Below are 10,258 nucleotides of genomic sequence, written 5' to 3' on the forward strand. Positions count from 1 at the left end.
CACTTTTAATTTGAGGGAAATGAATGGAATTAAAGGAGAAATTATTCATAGTGAGATAACATACAGAAAATGCTATAAATATTAAGCAGGTATGAGAGCTTTTGTGAAGAGAGCACAGAACATAGAAATTTACAGCACATTACAGGCCCATCGGCCCAAAATGTTGTGCCGATCATGTAACCTATTCTAGAGGCTGCCTAGAATTTCCCTAGTGCATAGCCCCCTATTTTTCTACACTGCATGTACCTTTCTAACAGTCTCTTAAAAGACCCGATTGTATCCGCTTCCACCACCGCTGCTAGCATTGCATTCCATGCACCCACCACTCTCTGTGTGAGAAATATACCCCTCACATCCCTCTTGTACCTACTTCCAAGCACCTTAAAAATATGCCTCCTTGTGTTAGCCATTTCAGCCCTGGGAAAAAGCCTTTGGCTACCCACATGATGAATGCCTCTCATCATCTTATACAACTCTATCAGGTCACCTCTCATCCTCCATCGCTCCAAGGAGAAAAGGCCAAGTACACTCAAACTATTCTCATAAGGTACGCCCTCCAATTCAGGCAACATCCTTGTAAGTATCCTCCGCACTCTCTCTATATACACATCCTTCCTGTAGTGAGGTGACCAGAAGTGAACACAGTACTCCAAGTAGGGTCTGACCAAGGTCTTAATTAGCTGTAACATTACCTCACAGCTCTTGAACTCGATCCCACGGTTGGTGAATGCCAACACACCATATGCCTTCTTAACAACACTGTCAACCTGCGCAGCAGCTTTGAGTGTCCCATGGACACAGACCCCAAGATCTCTCAGATCCTCCACACTGCCAGGAGGCTTACCATTTATGTTATATTCTGCCTTCAATCTGGACCTACCAAAATGAACCACCCCACACTTATTGAAGTCCATCTGCCACTTCTCAGCCCAGTTCTACATCGTGTCGATGTCCCACTGTAACCTTTGACAACTGTACAGAGGATTCACAACACCCCTAACCTTTGTGTCATCAGCAAACTTACTAACCCACCCTGCTACTTTTCATCCAGGTCATTTATAAAACTCACAAAGAGGAGGGGTTCCAGAACAGATCCCTGCGGAACACCACTGGTCACTGACCTCCATACAGAATACGAACCATCTACAACCAGCCTTCTGTGGGCAAGCCAATTCTGGATCCACAAAGCAAGGTCTCCATGGATCCCATACTTTCTTACTTTCTAAAGGAGCCTTTCGTGGGGAAACTTATCAAATACCTTACTGAAATCCATGTACACTACATCAACTGCTCTAGCTTCATCAATGTGTTTTGTTGCTTCCTCAAATAATTCAATCAAGCTCGTAAGGCACGACCTGCCCTTGACAAAGCCATGCTGACTATCCCTAATCAGATTATGTCTCTCCAAATGCTCATAAATCCTGCCTCTCAGAATCTTCTCCAACAACTTGCCCACCACTGAAGTCAAAACTCACTGGTTATCTCTACTCCCTTCCTTGAACAAGGGAACACATTTACAACCCTCCAAACCTCCGGTTCTTCTCCCATCCCTATTGATGATGCAAAGATCATCGCAAGAGGCTCAGCAATCTTTTCCCACAGTAGCCTGGGGTATATCTCATCTGATTCCGGTGACTTGTCCAACTTAGTGATTTTCAAAAGCTCCAGCGCATCCTCTTTCTTAATGTCTCTGTGCTCAAGTGTTTCAGTCCACTGTAAGTCATCCCCACAATTGCCAAGGTCTTTCTTCCCTGGTGAATACTGAAGCAAAGTATCCATTAAGTACCTCTGCTACCTCCTCTAACTCCATGCACACGTTCCCAGTGTCGCACCTGATTGTTCCTATTCTCACACGGCTCATCCTCTTGCTCTTCACATAATTGTAGAATGCCTTGGGGTCTTCCTTAATCCTGCTCATCAAGGCCTTATCATGGTCGCTTCTGGCTCTCCTAATTCCATTCTTAGGCTCCTTCCTAGCAACCTTGTAATTTTCTAGAGCTCTAACAGTACCTATTTTCTTGAACCTTTCATAAGCTTTTCTTTTCTTCTTAACTAGATTTCCTACATACTTTGTACATCATGGTTCTTTAACTCTACCGTCCTTTCCCTGCCTCAATGGAACATAACTGTGCAGAACTCCATGCAAATATTCCCTGAACTTTTGCCACATTTCTGTCATGAATTTCCCTAAGAACATCTGCTTCCAATTTATGCTCCCAAGTTCTTGCCTATTAACATCATATTTCCCCCACCCCAATTAAATGTTTTTCCAAATTGTCTGCTCTTATCCCTTTGCAGCGCTATGGTGAAGGAGATAGTGTTGTGGTCAATACCTCCAAAATGCTCTCCCACCGAGAGATCTGACACATGACCAGGTTCATTTCCCAATACCAGATCAAGTACAGCCTCACAGCCTCCCCTCTAGTTGGCTTATCTACATTAAAGGTATCCGTTAGTCTTGCAAGACCATGGATCTGCACCTGGAAAGTCTTCACTCTCCAGGGCGCAGGCCTGGACAAGGTTGTATGGAAGACCGGCAGTTGCCTATGCTGCAAGTCTCCCCTCTCCACGACACCGATGTTGTCCAAGGGAAGGGCATTAGGACCCATCCAGCTTGAAACCAGTGTTGTCACAGAGCACTGTGTGATTAAGTGCCTTGCACAAGGACACAACACACTGCCTGAGCTGGGGCTCGAACTCACGACTTTCAGATCGCTAGCTGAACACCTTAACCACTTGGCCACGTGCCCACAATCTACATATTGTGTCAGGAAACCATCCTGATCACATCTTACAAACTCCGCCCTATCTGAACCTCTTGCATAAGGAGATGCCGATCAATATTAGGCAAGTTAAAATCTCCCATCACAACAACCCTATTATTATTGCACCATTCCAGAATCTGCCTCCCTATCTGCTCCTCGATATCCCTGTTACTATTGGGGGGTCTACAAAAAACACTCGGTGGAGTTATTGCCCCTTTCCTGTTTCTGACTTCTACTTACACAGACTCAGTAGACAATCTCTCCATGACTTTTCTGCAGCCGTGACACTATCCCTAATTAGCAATGCCATGCCCCTGCCTCTTTTGCCTCCCTCTCTGGTCTTTTTGAAACATCTAAAGCCCGGCATACTCAGCAACCATTCCTGCTCCTGAGATATCCAAGTCTGTAATGGCCACAATGTCACAGTTCCACGTCTTGATCCACACTCTAAGTTTATCCACCTTGTTTATGTAAGACACATCTCAACCAATCAGGCTGAGTGCATCTTTGGTCTAACATCTACCTATCCTTCCTCACAAACTCCCTACAAGCTGTCTCTACTTGTACTCCAACCTTCCTATCCTCTGCCTCTTCACTTCGGTTCGCACCCCCCTGCAAATCTAGTTTAAACCCTCCCCAATAGCAATAGAAAAAACAAAGTTAACATTTAAGATTGATAATTCAGGAGTGGAACTTGGAAAAGTGATTAATCAATGTATGAATAAGTTTAGAAGGACAGTCATCATGAAGGGTAAACATTAGAAACAAGGAGAACAGGCAGACGATGTGAACCTGATATTCTGCCTTATCCAGCCCTTTAACTTATTGACCTGATCAGTGAAGGTGGGGCCATTCTATAACATATGCAGGATGATTTTGATGACTTTATTATGCATTAATTGCAATTCTAATTCTGACCAGAGCAGATACGTCTGCTCGCTCAGTGGATCAAGGCAGTAGAAAATCCCAAACTAGAAGACAGCACTTAAAATGTTTATTTTGCATTCACTCTTTAACAGGGAAATCATGTTAGTGAATATTCTTGAGTGATATTCGGCCAAAAGAATTGCCACCCTAAGCCACTACTAGTCACCCACTTGCACCCAGACATCCTGCTGGTATGGTTGGATATATTAGTGCTTAGCCTACCAAGCCCAAAAACTGCTCAGATTTACTCAAAGTTCTTCAAAATGGCTTAATATCATCTTATCTTATCCAAAACAGAATATAGAAAATGTGCAGATGCTGGAAATCCAAAGCAACACACACAAACTATTGGAGAAATTCAGCAGACCTGGCAGCATCTACAATATGGAAAAGAGTAAACAGTCATAGTTTCGGACCAAACCCCTTCTTCTGGACCCCAGAAGATAGGTCTCAGTCTGAAACGGTGACTTTTTACTCTTTTCTATGGATGCTGCCTGGCCTGCTGAGTTCCTCCAGCATTTTGAGTGTGTTGCAATAGAATTCGGTTAGTTTTGAATTGGTTGTCCTTTACAGAAGCAAATGGAAGTATATCTGTTGTGGGTTTGATGGTTACAGAAAAAAAACACAAGTGAATACAGCTATATTGAAACAAGAATGTTCTCCCGTAATATTTTTGCAGTTCTTCTTGAAGGAATGCCATCAGAGGGGTAATGTTGAAACTCTTTATTCAACAATTGAAAATGTATGTATTTTATACCTTCAGATAAGTCCAACTGATTTGCAAATGTTTCTTTATATTGTGCATAAATAGTATCTGTTTTCAGAGCTGAACAGATAAAGATTTGGCTTTGTTTATTCACTGTCACAGATGGTTCTGGAGAGTGGGCAGAAATTATCTACAACTTTTATCATGATATATGATGTCATCACTCAATGCCCAAGGTGGAAATAGTGATCAGACATGTTATGATATTTGAAGATGTTTGTTATGAAAAGCAGTGTAGTTGATTTGTCAATTGTGGTAATCTAAAATAAGTTGTGTGTGGCTATTATCTGTGTCTGCATCAGCCAATCCTCCAATTTCAGTCATTTCCTCCATAAAACTTGTAGCTTTCTCTTTTTAAGATCCATTGCTATGAATAAATTCATGGTCACCTCTTGTACTATCTCCTTATGTGGTGCAGCTTCAACTCCCTGGGGACGTTTTTCCAGATGAAAGAATGATACGTAAAGGAAATTTATTCATATATCATGACTCAGTTTCACTCAAAAACACTTTTGACTATTGAAGAGCTTGTAGAATTGTAACATCAGAATTCAGTACTCTGCTGCCCCCACTGTCTATGATGAGAAAGTACATGGTATTTAAAATTAAGTGTAATTTTTCAATGACAATAACATTTAAATCCTGGTAATGTTTGTACATCTTGTCAAGGACAGGATCATTGTTGAGGATATTTTCAAAGTGTTGGCTCCAGCATGATTTCATTGTGCTACATCCTTGTTAAGTCCACCTCCAACCTTGACTGTTAATAGATTGGACCTGAGGGTGTTTGGGTTTTGGTTGCCGTTGACAGAACAGAAGAATCCACATACACCAGAGTTATCGACAAGCTTCTAGACCTAATGTATTCTTTCCACTTCTGTACTTTAAGTCACAGATTTTCTGTTGTCCTCTGCTTTCACATGTCAGTACAGCTACAGGTTTCCCCCGCCATCCGAAGGTAGAGCCTTCCTATGAAACGGTTCATAAGCCAAAATATTGTAAAGCAAAGAAGCAGTTACCATTTATTTATATGGGAAAATTTTGTGAGCGTTGGCAGACCCAAAAATAACCTACCAAATCATGCCAAATAACACATAAAACCTAAAATAACAATAACATATAGTAAAAGCAGGAATGATATGATAAATACACAGCCTATATAAAGTAGAAATACTTCTCTACAACGATTGCCTGCACAGATCTCCGTAGCGAAAAACTCAGGCAAGCGCTCTCGGCAGAAAATCTCACGCAAGCACTGTTGGCGTAAACACGCTCTCCAGTAACCCTTAAACTATGAAGCTGCCAAATCTACCAAATAACACGTAAAAATACACAGCCTATATAAAGTAGAAATAATGTATGTACAGTGTAGTATCACTTACGGGAATTGGGAAGACAGTGCCAAGCACACTGATGGTGTGTTAGACTGAGTCGTCGCAGGCTGGGTGGTGCAGTGGCCCCCACCCTCCAGGCCGCCGACCCAATACATTGCTGCGAAGAACGCAGCGGTAGCTGGGAGGCACACAGCACATTGTTAAGAAAAAAGCCGAAATAAACATGCTAATTAATTAGGTGCTGCCCAGCACGTAAATGTCGGCGCAGATCAGAGGCGATTGCCAATTGCATCACCTCTGATCTGGGCCGACAATTACGTGCTAGGCGGCACCTAATTAATTATCATGTTTATTCCGGCTTTTTTCTCAAAGATGTGCTGTGTACCTCCCGGCTACCGCTGCATTCTTCGCGAATCGGTGCAGTATGTGTCCGGGGCCTGGGTGTTGGGGTGGTGGGACACGGGGGGGTGTCATCTCATCGTCGATCAGGGCAGGCTGCTCATCTTCTCCTATGACTGCCCGCCTGGATGTCAAAGGTTGAGGTTCATCAAATGCTGTGGCTGATGTGGAAGGCTTGCTTGACTGCTGAGCCTCGCGCATTTTTCTGTCATACAGTTGTTTGTAAGTATTCAAACCATCCTGCAAATATCCCCTAAACCTACGTACCCTTTCAAAATTAAAGTGGTACTTTATCATTGCAGCGAAAATCTCACGCAGTTGCTTCACTTTCTGCATTCGGTTGCATTCGGTTTCGATTGTTATCCTTTCCTCTTCCAATTGTATCAGCTCTTCATCTATTAGTTCTTGGTCATGGGATGCCAAAACCTCTTCAACATCATCTTCGTCAACTTCCACAAGCCAAACTCACTTTGTCCTTGCTTCGTTCACCACGATCGAAACGCTTAATTATGTCTAGTTTTACGCTAAGTGTAACACCCTTACTCCTTCAGGCTTTTCCGAAACCGTAGAACTCATCTTGTTAATGGCTGCTCAATGCAACGTGTTAAAGCAATGCCGTTCTGAATCCGGGGGAGAGCGGCTGCTCGGGGCGCGCGCTGCCTTTTATCGCGTGCTGATGTTTTATTGCGTGCTGCCTTTCTTCATAACAGTGAAAACACCTTCTGAAAGTGAAAACAGGGTACTAATGTAGGTCTTTCATAACAGTGAGATTTCGTAAAGCAAACGTTTGAAAAGTGGAGGACACCTGTATTTCATTTTCAATGGCTACTGTTGAGTTATCAAACTAAAATATCTTGCACACTTTTGATTGGATAATATACTGTACATTTTCATCAAATCAGCCCTGATGTTGTTTTGGAAAAAGACATTGGTACTAATGATAGGGCAATTTGGAGCAGGTAAAATAGTTTTAACCTTCTGTTGGTTGGTTATCAAGTGCTGCCTGAGAAGCAGTTGTAAATTCAAAGCTTTGGCTGTCATATCTGGGGTGCGGTGAGCATGCCAAGGACTAAAAAGTCATGATAATAACAATAACATCTTTGGAAAAGGAGTACAATCTGCATCAACAATTGCTGCAATGACACTGGAATCTCTCTGCTGTCTGTCACCGGGAGGACCGTCATTAGGATCCCCCTCATTTGCTTCCTCCCTTTGACTGGAGAACTGCTTCCAGAATTGCATCATGTTTTCTGTTCATCTAGAGACTTGATGGGCATGATCTTCATTGTGTGCCAACTCCAAAAGGAAAGCAATGCACATTGTCAGCCTCTGTATAATGACGATGTTAAGTTTGTACATAAGCTCAGAACAGTCTTGCACTCCATCAGGCAAGAAAACTGTGGAATATGTTATTCAAATTTAGTTGTTTCCAGAAATTTGTCTCTTTTTATATTTGCACTTGATGTATAGCAGACCAAATCTCAATGCAGACTTGAACTAAACAAGGCTGCGACATCACTCTACATCTTCCATAAGACTATAAGATACAGGAGCAGAATTAAGCCATTCAGCCCAGCAAGTCTACTCTGCCATTTCATCATGGCTGATCCATTTTCTCTCTCAGCCCCAAATCTCCTGCCTTCTCCCTGTATCCCTTCATGTTTTGATCAATCAAGAATCTATCAACCTCTGCCTTAAATATATGTAAAGACTTGGTCTCCACAATCACCTGTGGCAATGAATTCCACAGATTCACCACGAAAGAAATTCCTTCTCATTTCCGTTCTAAAAGGATGTCTCTATATTCTGAGGCTGTGTCCTCTGGGCCGAGACTCTCCCACCACAGAAAACATCCTCTCCACATTCATTTTTTCAAGGCCTCTCATCATTTGATAGGTTTCATGTAGGCTGCCGCTCATTCTTCTGAATTTCAGTGAGTACAGACCCAGAGCCATCAAATGTTCTTCATATGACTAGTCAGTCAATCCCGGAATTATTTTCATGAAGCTTCCCTGAACCTTCTCCATTGTCAGCACATCCTTTCTGAGATAAGAGGCCCACATCTATTCACAATATTCCAAGTGAAGCCTTACCAGTACTTTATAAAACCTCAACATTACATACTTGCTTTTATATTCTTATCCTCTTGAAATGAATGCTAACATCACATTTTCCTTCCTCACCACCAACTGAACCTGCAAATTAGCCTTTGGGGAATCCTGCGCAAGAACTCCCAAGTCCCTTTGCGTCTCAGATTTTTGAATTTTTTCTGCATTTAGGAAATGGTGTACCTTTACATTTCTTCTACCAAAGTGCATAACCATACACCTCATGGCACTATATTCCATCTGCCACTTTGTTCATTCCCCGAATCTCTCCAAGAATCTAGTGATTCCTGAAAGATCATTATTAATGTCTCTAGATCTATTCAGCCACCTCTTTCAGAAACCTAGGGTGTACACCATCTGGTCCAGGTGGCTTATCTACCTTCAGACATTTCAGTTTCCCCAAGAACCTCCCTATTAATAGCATCTTCACACACTTCTGACTCCTGACACTCTTGAACATCTAGCGTACTGCTAGTGTCTCCCACAGTGAAGACTAATCAAAAATACTTACTCAGTTCATTCACCATTTCCTTGTCCCCTCTTACTCCCTCTGTAACATCTTTTTCCAGTGTTCTGATATCCAATCACACCTCTCTTTTACACTCTATGTATCTGAAGAAGCTTTTGATATCCACTTTAATATTATTGGCTAGCTTACTTTCATTTTCCATCTTTTCCTTGTTATTGACTTTTTAGTTGCCTTCTATTGATTTTTTAAAGCTTCCCAATCCTCTAACTTCCCGCAAAGTTTTGCTCTATTATATGTCCTCTCTTTGGCTTTTATTTTAGCTTTGACTTCTCTGTTAGCCACAGTTGTGTCATCTTGCCTTTAGAATACTTCTTGCTCTTTGGGATGTAACCTGTGCCTTCTGAATTACTTACAGAAATTCCAGACGTTGCTGCTCTGCCATCATCCCTGCCAGTGCTCTTTCCCAATGAATTTTGGCCAACGCCTCTCTCATACCTCTGTAATCCAATTTACTCCATTGTAATACTGGTGCATCTGACTTTAGCTTCTCCTTCTCATATTTCAGGGTGAATTCTATCATATTGTCACTTTCTCCTAAGGGTTCTTTTACCTTTAGATTTAGATTATTCTGGTTCATGACACAACACCCAGTCTGGAATAACTGATCACCAAGTGGGGTCAACGATGAGCTGCTCTAGAAAGCCATCTTGTAGACACTCTAGAAATTCCTCCTCTTTGGATCCAGCACCATCCTGATTTTCCCCATCTACCTGCATATTAAAACTGCCCTTTTGGCATGCATTTTCTATTTCATGTTGTAATTTGTAGACCACATCCTTACTCCTGTTTGGGGGTATGTATTAACTCCCATCTGGGTCTTTTTACCCTTGTAGTTTCTTAGCTCTACCCACAATGATTCAACCCCTTCCAACCTTATGTCACGTCTTTCTAATTACTTGATTTCATTTTTTACCAACAGAACCATGCCACCATCTTTGTCCCTGCCTGTCCTTTCAATACAATATCTATCTTTGGATGTTAAACTCCCAGCTATAATCTTCTTTCAGCCAGGATTCAGTGATGCTCACAACATTATACATGCCAATCTGTAGTTGTGCTACAAGTTCATCTGCCTTATTACGTATACTGCATGCATTCAAATTAACACCTTCAGTCCTGTATTCACCATTTTTGATTTTGTCCACCTTTTACATTGCAACCCATCCTAATGACTGTAGTTTTGCCCTATCATCAGCCTCACCACACTGTCTCTGTTTGTAAACCAACTACCTCATCCTCTGCTCTATCATTCTGGTTCCCATTCCCTTGAAAAATTAGTTTTTCCTGACCTACCCTGGTCTTTCTCTGCATATTGTGACACTTCACCACAATCAAGTTTCCGACATTGACTGAAGCTGTTCTACAAGGCAAATTGGAGAGCACCATTTCACTATTCTAATTCCTTGGTGAAGTTCTTTCCCACAATTTGT

Source organism: Mobula birostris, chromosome 19 (assembly GCF_030028105.1).
Source record: "Mobula birostris isolate sMobBir1 chromosome 19, sMobBir1.hap1, whole genome shotgun sequence".
In the NCBI taxonomy this organism is placed as follows: domain Eukaryota; kingdom Metazoa; phylum Chordata; class Chondrichthyes; order Myliobatiformes; family Myliobatidae; genus Mobula; species Mobula birostris.